Source organism: Octopus bimaculoides, chromosome 6 (genome assembly GCF_001194135.2).
Source record: "Octopus bimaculoides isolate UCB-OBI-ISO-001 chromosome 6, ASM119413v2, whole genome shotgun sequence".
NCBI lineage: Eukaryota > Metazoa > Mollusca > Cephalopoda > Octopoda > Octopodidae > Octopus > Octopus bimaculoides.
In genome coordinates, this window is record NC_068986.1 from 50,421,181 (window position 1) to 50,435,257 (window position 14,077).

The 14,077-nt window shown below is 38.6% G+C and overlaps 1 long non-coding RNA gene across 1 annotated transcript in view; it reads right to left on the reverse strand.

Annotated features, from left to right (window-relative positions):
* Nucleotides 1–13,483, reverse strand: part of LOC128248136 (uncharacterized) — a 105,977-nt gene extending 92,494 nt beyond the window's left edge. The window contains exon 1 of the long non-coding RNA XR_008264413.1: nucleotides 13,384–13,483. This is a non-coding gene — a long non-coding RNA (uncharacterized LOC128248136). The remainder of the gene's footprint in view (nucleotides 1–13,383) is intronic.
* Nucleotides 13,484–14,077: the final 594 nt, after the last annotated feature.

Genomic DNA, 14,077 nt, shown 5'->3' on the forward strand with positions numbered 1-14,077 from the left:
ATATATGTATATATATATGTGTGTGTGTGTGTCTCCCCAACATCGCTTGACAACCGATGCTAGTGTGTTTACATCCCCGTAACTTAGCGGTTCGGCAAAAGAGGCTGATAGAATAAGTACTAAGCTTACAAAAAATAAGTCCTGGGGTCGATCTGCTCGACTAATGGCAGTGCTCTAGCATGGCCGCAGTCAAATGACTGAAACAAGTAAAAGAGTAAAAGCGTATGTATGTTTGTATGTGTGTGTGTGTGTGCACAGGTGTGCATTTGTGTCTCCTTGCTTTGACATCACATGATTGTTGCAAATAAAAGTCTATTCATTTCTGATATTCAGTGTAAACAATCCCCAGCAATGGGAAGATACGAGTTTTACTTTGTCTGGAAAAAAGTAAAGGTCGGTGACAGGAAGGGCATCCAGCCATAGAAAACCGGCCTCAATAAACTCCAACTAATCAACACAAGCTTGGAAAAGAGGAATTTATAAATGACGGTGGCGGCGGCGGCGGCGGCGGCGTGTGTGTGTGTGCGTGTGCATACACATACATCATCTCATGATCAGCACTCACTGCAATTCTTTCTGTCTTTATTCTTATCCATCCATCACTTTCCTCTCATGTTCTTGCAAATTTCCATACTCATCCATATCACTTCTCTTATATTCACCTTCCTGTTGGGTACATTCTGATACATCTTCACTGCTATCCCCTTTATCTTCGATATGGGGTAACTATGTATCTCCCCTACAGCAGGACACTTGTTCCTGTCCCTCCATCATAATTTAACCTCTCACCACTTCCCTCAATACTACTCTTTCACCAGTTGAGGGGTCTTGTTTAGCAAGTTACTTGGTGACCCCAATTAGTACCAGAGTCACATAAAAAGCACCCAGTACACTCTGTAAAGTGTTTTGGCATTAGGAAGGGCATCCATCCAGGCACAGAAACCATGCCAAAGCAGACATTGAAGTCTGGGTATGGTTGTTTTGTGGAAGACCAGCAGTCATCCATGCATACCAGCCTCTCCTCTCCACACCACTGATGTTATCCAAGGAAAAAGCAAAAGCTGATACAGCTTGGCACCAGTAACATTGCAACTCATTTCTACAGCTGAGTGAACTGGAGCTACGTGAAATAAAGTGTCTTGCTCAAGAACACAGCACACATTTTGGTCCAAGAATTGAACTCACAACCACATGATTATAAGCCCAATGCTCTAACCACTGAACCATAGACATGATATTACTGAAAAATTTGCATCATCTGCATCATCATCATCATCATCATCAGTTAACATCTGCCTTCCACACTGGCATGAGTTGGATGGTTTGACAGGAACTGATCTGGCAAAAGATTGCACCAGACCTCTGTGTCTGTTTTGGTATGGTTTATACAGCTGGATGCCCTTCCTAACACCTACCACCCAGCAGAGTGGACTGAGTTCTTTTTACGTGGCACCAGCACAAGCAAAGTCAGTTTTGGCATGGTTTTTACAGCTGGATGCCTTTCCAAATGCCAACCACTTTACAAAGATCCTTTGAGAGGGGAGAGGGCATTGGAGGAGGTGATCTTATGTCAGATGATGAAAGATTAGAGTGTGACAGACAGAAACAGGTGTCTTGCAAGAGAGGAAGTACATGGTTACCCAACGAGAGAGAGAGAGAGAGAGAGAGAGAAAGAGAGAGACAGAAAGAGAGAGAGACTGCAAATGCTGACTAGAGCAGGAGTGGTCAAAGTGAGTAAAGTTAATGTCTTGTCTTAGCACCATTCAATATTTTTTTTTTTAGTTGCATATCTAATTTTTTTTTCATTTTTCAAGACATTTCATAATCTGGCAGCATTTATAATCTCTGTTTCCAAGTTATGCAAAATTTGATTACAGAAGTTTAAGGCTGTCAGCTGTTTATTAAATTCTGATCAATTTCTGTGTCTGCTGTCACATCAAAGTCTGACAGAGAGTAACCAAAGAGACGAGCAAATATTTTAAGACAGCTATTTCTATAGACTCATTCAAATCCCATATCGGCATTGAAGAACAGGTATATCAATCTATATGATAAAGAACATGTTTCCAATTTAGTGCTTCATATTTCAGTTGTATGAAGGTATGTGGCTTAGTGGTTAGAGCATTTAGCTTATGATCATAAAGTCATGAGTTCAATTCCTGACGAATGCATTGTATCATTGAGCATGACACCTTATTTCACATTGCTCCTGTCCACTTGGCTGGCAAAAATGAGTGGTACCTGTATTTCAAGTAGACCAGCCTTGTCACACTCTGTGTCGTGCTGACTCTCCCCAAGAACTACATTAAGGGTACACGTGTCAGTGGAGTGCTCAGCCACTTGCACGTTAATTTTACGAGCAGACCCTCCTGCTGATCGGATCAACTGGAACCCTTATTATTGTAACTGACAGAGTGCCAGTTATAGTTATTTCAGGTGCAGGCATGGTTGTGTAGTTGAGAAGCTTGCTTTGCAACTATGTAGGTTCAATTCCACTGCATGGCACCTAAGGTAATAGTCTTCTACTATAGCCCCAGGCCAACCAAAGTCTTGTGAGTGGATTTGGTGAATGCAAACTGAAAATGTCTTTTGTATGTGTATATAAGAATGTGTGTGTGCGCGGATGCGTGCGTGCGTGCGTGCGTGCGTGCGTGCGTGTAGCCTTGTTTCAACATTATGTGATGGTCATAAGCAAGTATATCACCATAGGGGTGAATTTTTTTTATTTCTAATCTTTTACAAATAAGATATATCTGGCCATAATATATATCACTTTGGCTGGAAATAAGTGTGGTTTGGCAACAGGAAGAGCAACCAACCATAGAAAATTTACCTCAACGAATTCTGTCTGGGTCATGCAAGCATGGAAAAGTGAACATTATGATGATGACGACGATGATGATGTTCTCAAGCCTTTCTTAAACCAAATGGTCAAGAACCTTCTTTTGCAACTAAGCAGTTCTGTGTTTGGTGTTATTGAACTTGAGATCAAATGACCTCTACTGTAGCCTCTAGCTTGGACATATACTTTATGAGTAGAATTTACTCAATGGAAAAAACAGTAAAGAATTTCACTGTGTGTGTGTGTGTGTGCATGCATGTGTATATATGTCTGTATTTGTGTTTATGCTTTACTGGCACTGTCACTTACGATGATGAGGGTTCCAGCTGACCTGATCAACAGAACAGCTGGCTCATGAAATCAACATGCAAGTGGCTGAGCACTCCACAAACATGTATTCTTAACCCTTTTGTTACCATATTTCTGTTGAGGTGTTCTGCGTTTCTTTCAATTAATTTTAAATAAAAAGAATTTAGTAAAAGAACATTAACATTAAGCTAGTGTTAGTAACATAAACTGTGACTAAGGTTTGGAAGATTTTAATTCAGAACTTTTGAAAACAAGACATTTGTACTACAAAGCCAGAGGCGGTTTCACCGGGTTGGCATCAAATGGATTAATGTAGTTCTCAAGGAGATTCAGTGTGACACAGAGTGGGACAAGGCTGGCCCTTTGAAATACAGGTAGTAAATACTCATTTTTACCAGCTGAGTGAACTGGAGCAATGTGAAATAAAGGGTCTTGCTCAAGGACAGTGCACTGCCAGCTGTTGTTAATTTAATGGGGTTTTCTTGGACATCACGAAATGCAGTTCAACAGAAATCAATAAAATAAGTACCAGATTGAAATAATTACTGTAGTCAATATGACTGACTAAAACCCTTGAAGTCAGTCTCCAGCATGGTTGCCATCCAATAACTGAAACCAGTAAAAGAATAAAAGAATTCTCTTACTAACCTACTGAATTGATGCTGACATTATTTCATTTTTGTGTGACAAAATAATGATTCCTTCACACTGACACAAATCCAGAAATTGTAGGAAGTGGGTTGTAGAGGGGTTGGCTCATCCCAGTATTATGAATGAAGCTTATTTTATACTGTCAGGAGACAAAAGGCTATTATAGAGTCAGAAGTATCTGGATTTGAAACCTAAATGTAAAAGAGGCATGATTATAAAGTAAAAAAAAAATATATAAAATACACCAAAATGTGGATGAAAGCCTCACTTACAAAAAATTATTCCACTGTTTCTCCTACTAAGTTTCAATTGCCTCATAATTTTCTCAAGTTTATAGAGAAACATAGGCGCAGTAGTGGCTGTGTGGTAAGTGACTTGCTTACGAACCACATAGTTCCGGGTTCAGTCCCACTGCGTGGTACCTTGGGCAAGTGTCTTCTACTATAGCCTTGGTTCGACCAAAGCCTTGTGAGTGGATTTGGTAGACGGAAACTGAAAGAAGCCCATCGTACATATGTATATGTATATACGCGTGTGTATGTATGTTTGTCCCCACCAACATCACTTGACAACCGATACTGGTGTGTTTACGTCCCCGTAACTTAGCGGTTCGGCAAAAGAGACCGACAGAATAAGTACTAGGCTTACAAAGAATAAGCCATGGGGTCGATTCGCTCGACTAAAGGTGGTGCTCCAGCATGGCCACAGTCAAATGACTGAAACAAGTAAAAGAGTAAAGTGGTGCTACTTTACTTTGCTATCTGTTGACTGTGATATGTAGAATAAATTGGGTTACTGAAGAAATTAAAACAAACATTTAACCTTTCATTCTTCATGCTAATTGATACATTATTGCAATAATTCTTTCATCTATAGCAGTGCTCTGCAACCAGCATGCTGTGACACACTGGTGTACCATGAGACGATGCTAGGTATACTGCAGTGTAACCTGAATATAGTTCTTTTCTCTATACTTTTAGTTATAGTTTTAGTTCAGGTGTGCTGCCGAATTTTGAAAAGAATATAAGTGTACCGCAAATGGAAAAAGGTTGCGGAGCACTGAAATACAGGCACAAGGCCTGAAATTTTGTTGGAAGGAGCTAGTTGATCACATCGATTGCCAGTGCACAACTGGTACTTATTTTATTGGCCCCGAAATGATAAAATGCAAAAGTAACCTTGTGGGATTTGAACTCAGAATGTAAAGATTCAGACGAAATGTAGGTAAGCATTTTATCCAATGGCCTAATGATTCTGCCAGCTTGTTGCCTTGCATCATCATAATTGAATAATGAAATCTTTCTATGCCTTCTCAGTGTAATAGTCTAAATCTCCTTGAACACAGTTCTTGCCATCTTTGAAATAAAGTCCACGGACAACACTAACCTATTACAGGCTCAGAACGTTGATAAAACATAAAAATGATATTCTGAAAGATAACTATAGAACATCTTAAAAGTCCATGAAGTTCTGTTAAAATTGATGTTACACCCCAGTTTGTGAGAAAGATAAGAGTGATAAAAAAATGAATCTTTTCTTATCAAGAATATAGCAGGTGACAGTCCAAAGCATCTGATAACCAGTAGAATGAACTATCCAAGACAAAGAGTATTGGACAAATACAAGATGTCTGTCATGAAGATGTGTGAAGCAAGGACAGTTATAGACTGAGTTTTTCACAAATCAAAGCAAGCTTTTAATTTTGTTTCAGGCAGTGCATGTATGTGTATTGCTTACATGCCTTCAGTGGAGGTGCAATGGCCCAGTGGTTAGGGCAGTGGACTCGTGGTCATAGGATCACGGTTTCGATTCCCAGACTGGGCGTTGTGAGTGTTTATTGAGCAGAAACACCTAAAGCTCCACGAGGCTCCAGCAGGGGATGGTAGCGAACCCTGCTGTACTCTTTCACCACAACTTTCTCTCACTCTTACTTCCTGTTTCTGTTGTGCCTGTAATTCAAAGGGTCAGCCTTGTCACTGTGTCACGCTGAATATCCCCGAGAACTACGTTAAGTGTACACGTGTCTCTGGAGTGCTCAGCCACTTGCCTGTTAATTTCACGAGCAGGCTGTTCCGTTGATCGGATCAACTGGAACCCTCGACGTCGTAAGCGACGGAGTGCCAACACACACACACACATGCCTTCAGCTTGTAATGATGTTAAACATACTGTCTTCTATGGTTTGTTTCTCTAACCTTTGAGTAATTAATCACCATGAAACAAAGCCTATCACCAAAGACATCCCAGCCATAACCATTCCATATTTTTGAGGCCTACATTCTTTAATGCGCCTTTATTTTGTTAGACTGTAGAGTGAGATTTGAGGGAGAATTAGATGCTATTTCCAACGGGTGGTTTGTAATGTTTTTAGTTTAGTGAGGTAGAGAAGATAGGAGGTTGAAGTTTCAGTAACATAGTTATCGACATATCTTGTACGTTATTTGCAGATTAAATGGTAGGGTTTCATTTCTTTTGGCAATTTTTGTTCTTTGTATACTAATTAGAAGTGACTGAGATGTTTGAGACTGGTGGTTCTCAACCAAGATCCATATAACCTTTGAGGATCCATATAACCTTTGAGGGTCCGTATAACCTTTGAGGGTCCATATAACCTTTGAGGGTCCGTATAACCTTTGAGGGTCCGTATAACCTTTGAGGGTCCGTATAACCTTTGAGAGTCCATATAACCTTTGAGAGTCCGTATAACCTTTGAGAGTCCGTATAACCTTTGGGGGTCCATATAAGATTTTGATGTTAGACTTTACATGCAATAGCTTAGTTATATTCCTACAATGCACAAAATATTTTAATTTTTTTCTTATCCAATTTTTAATTATAAAAATGTAATAGGGTTTTGTAAGCAATGAATGGCTATGAGGGTCTGAGTAAAATAGGAATCAAAGGGGCCAAAGTGAAAAAATTAATGGTAACTACTGGTTTAGACAACAGTTTGGATTTTGGTGTTTTATGCATGCGGGTGCCAGTTGTTGAGTGTTAGGTGAGGTGCAAAATTATGGTCTTCTCAATGGTTAGAGAACAGAACATACAATATATCCATTCAATTGTAACTGATCCAAGGTTGATTTACCTGCTAGAAGTACCAACCAAATCACTCACAAATCACATTCTGACATGTTGATAAAGTAAATCAGATAGATAGGCAGTCAGTGACTGCCTATTTGGGGCTGCTGATTTGATGCTGACTTATTTGATGTCAGTTGAAGCACAATGGCCCAGTGGTTAGGGCAGCGGACTCACGGTCATAGGATCGCGGTTTCAATTCCCAGACTGGGCGTTGTGAGTGTTTATTGAGCGAAAACACCTAAAGCTCCACGAGGCTCCGGCAGGGGATGGTGGTGAACCCTGCTGTACTCTTTCACCACAACTTTCTCTCACTCTTACTTCCTGTTTCTGCTGTGCCTGTAATTCAAAGGGCCAGCCTTGTCACACTGTGTCACGCTGAATATCCCCAAGAACTACGTTAAGGGTACACGTGTCTGTGGAGTGCTCAGCCACTTGCACGTTAATTTCACGAGCAGACTGTTCCGTTGATCGGATCAACTGGAACCCTCAACGTCATAAGTGACGGAGTGCCAACAACATTTGATGTCAGACTTCCTGATATTTCTCTTATTCTCTGCTCCTCTTTCTCTGTTTATATGTGTGAGCATATTTCTCTTTATGTGTATGAGGGGAGGGGCAAGTTTATGTTAACAGTGTTCAATTAATAAACTGTCATGCCTTTCTCTCCCTCCACCCCTCTCCCTCTTTTTACCTGTATGTGTATATTCCTGCTCATGTGCATATGTATGTGAGACTATGTATTTGCCTCCAGTACCAAAAATTACTGTTGCCAATACATGCCAAACATCTAGTCAACAGTGCCAAATTGCCAGTATCCAAACAGCAGCACCCAACTGTCTCAACCTGATTCTAGACAAATTATGTCTGTAAAAGTAAATGTGAAGGTTGTGAGTGGTATGCTGGGTGAATGATGAAGCAATGTGGATGGTATCAAAATCATTCAACAGCCTTCCTACATGCCATAGGTTTACTAGATCAAGATTCAGACAGAAACAAGCAGCAGCAGCAGCAACATCAGCCGTATGTTGTATAAATTAACACGTTAACCACCAAAGCCTGTCACTGGAACTTAGTGGTGACGCCATGTATTTCGTGTAGTCATTTCATGCAGACGCCATGTATTTCGTGTATATTATTTAATTACATGGAAATGTAATTCTTTGTGCATTTTTACAATCTTTCATAATTAAACTTTTAATATTTAACACTCATGTTATTTAAATATCCTTGAAACCATGTCAATGATATAGAATAAAATATTTCCTAAAATCATGAAAAATGTACCACCGGTGGAGCACATGGTGGCTGTGCGAAGTTTGTGATGAACCACTGGTCGTAGGTGTGATGGTTAATGTGTTAATTTGAAAAGGAAAGTTAGAATTCATGATCACAGAAGGTGATCATGATGAAATATGTGATTGATGCCCTGCCAAAACAGCTGGAGGAAAAATGGATGAGAAGGTAGAATCATGAGTCTTATCAGAATGTTTGCAATAAGGTGTATTCCACGAAACATCCAAAAATTGGGTGGTTTTTAAGCCAGGCAATGTGATATGTATCCTGAAGGGTGACTTGAATCATTAACCTTTAGCACACTTAGGTGTATCAAGGCACAGTTAGAGTTTTTTCCCTTGAGGCTTAAGAGGGGAGAAAACTGGTACAGTGACATGCTGCATCTACAACGTGCTGAAGGTTAAACACACCTAAAGTCCACCAGGTAGCAATGTTGAACCATGTGGTGTGCTAAACATCTTGTAAAGCGATTTGAATTATCAGAAATTATAAGGGTTTGTAAGGATTTTATAAGATTTATAAAGATACCGACAAGCAGCATCCTTCTAAATCTCTGAGGTTCATAAAAAAAAAGTAAATATAAAAGGTTATTGTTAAGAAGTCTGTAATATGTATTTCTTGAAGTAAATAACAGACATACTTGCAGAACAATCCTACCTTAGTTTGCACAGAGGAAAGAAAATAAAGTAGTAAATATGTCATCCAATAAAACATCATATTCATCACATCTGCCAGGGTACTTCTAAGGCAATCACATAACTTGCTTAATGTAGCAGCTAAATCCCCCTCAAATATCAAGCTATTTTATTTTTTCAAACAGGAAACTACATATGACAAGACACAATACTGAAAATTACATGGCTACAACAGACATAATAGCAACAGTTAGAAGAACACTTCAACTATGAAGTCCAACACAGCATATTTTCAGTTTGTGTTGCATTTTAAAATGTTCCGTTCAATGCAAACAGCCAAAGATTCTCTTATTCCATATAGTCTTTCAAATGAGAACCACACGACAGAGGCCTGAATTACCATAATAGAGACAAGACAGCCACAGAGGGAACTACTCAATAACATTGAGTATTTCCAAATTCTTACAATCATCTTAACCCCCTCCGTATACAATAAAATAGACTTATGCAACACGAGTTTGGTGACGGAGAAATGCATTAGAAATTCTGAGAATAAAATTTAGTGTCTTGTAATAACTGCAACAATCTATTTATTTAGTAATTTTCTATTAATTACAAATCAGTTATAAATATAATATTTATACAGTATTTAGAATGTCATGTTAGCATAGAATTGATTGATTTAAAGACAATAAATACAGAAGTCGACACTATGAAGATTCGTCAAACCATATTCTTGGCTGTGGTGAGTGTCATGTAAATGGCACCTGTGAAATCATAGTCATGGCCGTTGGTGGCATCACGTAAATGGCACGTAAAAAGCACTCATTACACTCTTGGAGTGGTTGGCATTAGGAAGGGCATCAATGCCAAATCAGACTGGAACCTGGTGCAACTCTCCAGCTTACCAGTTCCAGTCAAACCATCTAACCCATGCCAGCATGGAAAGCAGACCTATGACGATGATGATTATGAATACAGACACATTCTAGATTGGATCCCCAAACCAAAAGGATTTTTAACCTGACTGGTAAAGGAATCAACAGCACACTTAAAACCATTAACTCATATAATTTCCTTTCTTGTTTCTTCTACAACCATTGTGATGGTTTCTGCTCTTTTTCAACCTCTGCCCAGCTTCTTGGTCCAAACCCTCAGCACATTGTCTTTTACTATCATCCCTACTGTGTCTCAGCATACAAAATCCTTCGGTAAACACTGAGAAACCCTTCTTTCTAAGAACTACAGCCACCTGGAATTCTGCGCCCCCCCTCTCTCTCTCTCTCTCCAAAGAATTTCAAACTGAATATCGACCACATGAAGCTCACTAGTCCATTAAGGTATACAAAGGTCCATAGCAGAGTCCTGTGTGCATGTGTATGGGAGAGAGAGAGAGAGAGAGCCACTTCGGTCATGAATGACCATGGGATTGTACCAAGAAAATTATCGTCTGAAGCACAAGTTCGGGTAAGGTTGATTATAGAACTCAGCAGTCGCCCATGCATACCAGCCTCCCCTCTCCACACCACCGATGTTATCCAAGGGAAGGGTAAAGGCCGATGCAGCCTGGCACATGTGACGTCGCAACCTATTTCTGCAGCTGAGTGAACTGGAGCAACATGAAGTAAAGTGTTTTGCTCAAGAACACAACACACAACCCTGACCGGGAATCGAACTCACTACCTTATGATTGCGAGCCCGATGCTCTAACCATTGAGTCAATATATGATGGACCTTCCCATTAGTTTTGACATATGAGAATCCGAGAACCTACACTTTCTTTGTCAGTCATTATACTTATGTCGAACAATGATTTGCAAAGCCTGCAGATGTTGCAAATATGATGTTTATGAGTCAGTGCAGGTTGTATATTTGTACCCAGGTTTCTTTTTTGCTTTGCACCTCTTAGCCTTGTAATGCTGGTTGAAACAAAGTGTCTTAAACAATTTTGACATGACGAGATCTCCATTTTGCTCATTCCGAGATTGTTTGTTCAAAGATGTTGTGAGCTATATTGGCTGATGAGAGATTATATCCGTCCAACCCATGCCAGCATGAAACATGGACGTTGAACGATGATATATATATATATATATACATACACAGTGTTCCCCCTCAAATTCGATATCACCGACCATAACCTCCGTTAACAACAATCACAAATTCACCATCGTCAAACTCAGTTTCGTTATAGTCAGTCTTGATTATGTTATCAACTTTAATTTCGTTATTGTCAACATAAATGGGGATCCATTCTGCATAAATGTAGAATGGAGCGAGTTACATTGCTTTTTTTTTTTATCTTTATGAACAGACATTAATATCAGTGATTACTTGGCACAAAATTATATAATAATGTAAATATTAAAAGTTTTCAAAAAGGATTACAAGCCTTGTATAGTAATAAAAATTGTCGTATTACTATATATGTACGTGCATGCAATTAGTATATTATATATGAAAAACTACATGCTATACTATATAACACAACAAAAACAAAAATATCAGTTTACTCGTTCATTTATTATTCCCATTTCTTAACTCTCTTACATATTCCCCAAAAATCTAGTACAATTATCTTAGTTATCTACTAAGCCAGTGTGAAAGGGATCGCAGATCAACGCAAAATGAAGTGTTTTGCTGAAGAACACAACACACCACAAAGTACAGGAATCAAAACCATGATCGCGCAATCATGAGTATAGCACCCTAACCATTAGACCAAGCGTCTTCAATCGGCAACACACACGATGAGGTGAGAATAGAGAACTGGGTAATAGAAAAATATAGATAATTGTAAATACTACATCAAATAATCAATTGATGAAAATGGAGTGGGAGTATGTAGGGGCAGTGGTGGACTGGGTCTAAAAATATTGGTTGCCAGGAGACTAAGGGAGCCCACCCGCAACTACAATGCTATCATTTAATTTTTTCTTTTTCTTAAAAGTATTCTTTTCAACTATCTACAAACACAGCCAGGCTGAAATAATGCATTCTTCAAGGAGTGAATAAAAAATTTTCAAACTTGAGGATATAGGCCCCTTATATACTAACATGGGCCCCTATAAATGGATTCTAATGGTGCAGAGGCCCACTTGCCATAGGGGTACGCTGTATCCCTACTTTTCAACTGAAAGAGTTTGTGTGAATGTGAGTATGAGTTTGGGGCGGTACTGAGTCTAGTCCTATACCATGACAACTTAACATTTCAGTCTTTACCGTACCCCTATTTCTAATAGTCATTTCTATCGCTGCAGGTAATAGAAATATGTCAGATACAGAAGAAGAGTAGAGAACAAGAATAATGGCAGAATGGAGTTATTCCAAAAGGTACTGCAATATATTTTACGACAAAGAAGAAAAAAAAAAGGAAAAATGAAATTCCTTTTATCATTAAAAACGGAAAAAGTTTGACCAATACGTGTTACAAACTGTACTACGTAGTCAAATACTAAGTTCAATGCCTGTCAGCCAGTATCTACTTTGTCTTATAACTTCCTGGGATCAATAAAATAAAGAAAAAAATTGATTTAACTAACATTTCCTCCCGTTTCCTCATCCACCTACACTCAACCGAAAAACTATATAGCATTACGCTTAGAGTTGGGAATTTTTATTATGCTGGTCTTAGCATATTTGTTTGACTCTTAAAATATCTTTATGGTATTCAGTTACAGATCTTTATATTCTGAGTTTAGATCCCACCAAAGTCAACATCGAAATATCATCCTTTCCAGGTTTCATAAAATAATGTACCAATTAGAATCGACTTTAGCCATCTCCAAATTTGAAGTCATAGCCTTATGCTAGAAAATCTTATCACCTTCCTTAAAGATCCGAATTAAAAAATTCCACCGGCTTCAAATATTGGTTATCATCACTTCGGGATAAAGAAAATATATACTATTCAAGTACGAGAGCTGATTACATCAACAGCAGCCATGTCTCAAAATTCATTTGTTTGTGCTTATAGATAAAAACAGAAAAACTATTACTTGTAAGAAATTATTATTATTATTATTATTATCAATCTCAACAAAATAGATTTGTGCCCTAATTTGCTTCAACTTGTTTAGGTTTTTGTTGGACTTTCTTTTTTTATACTATTTATATTTTCTACTTCTGGTGTGCGTGTCAAACCACACAGTTTTCCTTCACAAGAGCTAGAATATATGACAGTGTTATTATATTATAGCTGCAAACATACAAAGATATTAAAACATAGTGTTCCTCCAATGCACCTACCCCACGTCCATTTTATTTCTTTTTTGGCTCCGACTTATTTATTTATGATAGTTTGGCTCTCTTTCTCTTATTATTATTTTTACTATTTGTAAGGGAATCAATGAACAGTGGCAGACTCGATGTTGTAGCCATTGGAAGTAGTCAACTGTCGTGGCTTGTTCGTATAAATCAACCATTCCGCAGGTGAAAGGCACAGTTCAAACATGTCGCTTCTATTAAAAGCTGCGTCGGCTGCCAGCTTTGACTGACATCAAACCAGCTGATGTTGACAGCCACTGCAAACATAAATAACACCTATATCGCTCATGAATAAACATTTACCTTCAGCTAGTTGAATTAATCAGCCATTCTTCCTTTTCTTCCTTCGGACTGCTTGCTTCTTCCCAACGACATTTCCTTGTCAGTTCGCCTTAACACTTATTCTCTGCCTTGTCCCTCTCTCTCTCTTTCTTTCTCTCTCTCTCTTCCTCTCTCTTCTCTCTTCCACTCTCTACTTGTCTCTCAACTTTTGCTTCATCCGCTTGCCTTCTTATTCTCTCTTAGTTCTTGTACTATCACCTCACATTCTCTTTAACTTCTTTTGCCTTTCATTTTATATCTCATTACTCTTTAGTTCTCTTTCCTCCTACAACATCTCACCTTTCTTTCTACATCTCCCGTCTTCTCTCGCATTGTTCCTCCTTTTCATACTCCTCTTACTTTTCCTTAGCCTCTTTTGATAAGCTTTATCGTTAAAATTTTAGCGCAATTTTCTCTATTTATCTATCTTTCTCGTTTTCTTTCTTTCTTTCCATCTATCTATAAATGAAAAGCTTTACAATTGTATTTGTCCCCTCTGTGTACAGCCCTGTGTGGCTAATAAAAGAAAGTTATCTATCTATCTATCTATCTATCTATCTATCTATCTATCTATCTATCTATCTGTCAGTCCATCTGTCTGTCTGTATGTATGTATGAATGTATATCAATCTGTATTCATCATCAACCAATGCATTTCTTCATTACCTTCTTCCTC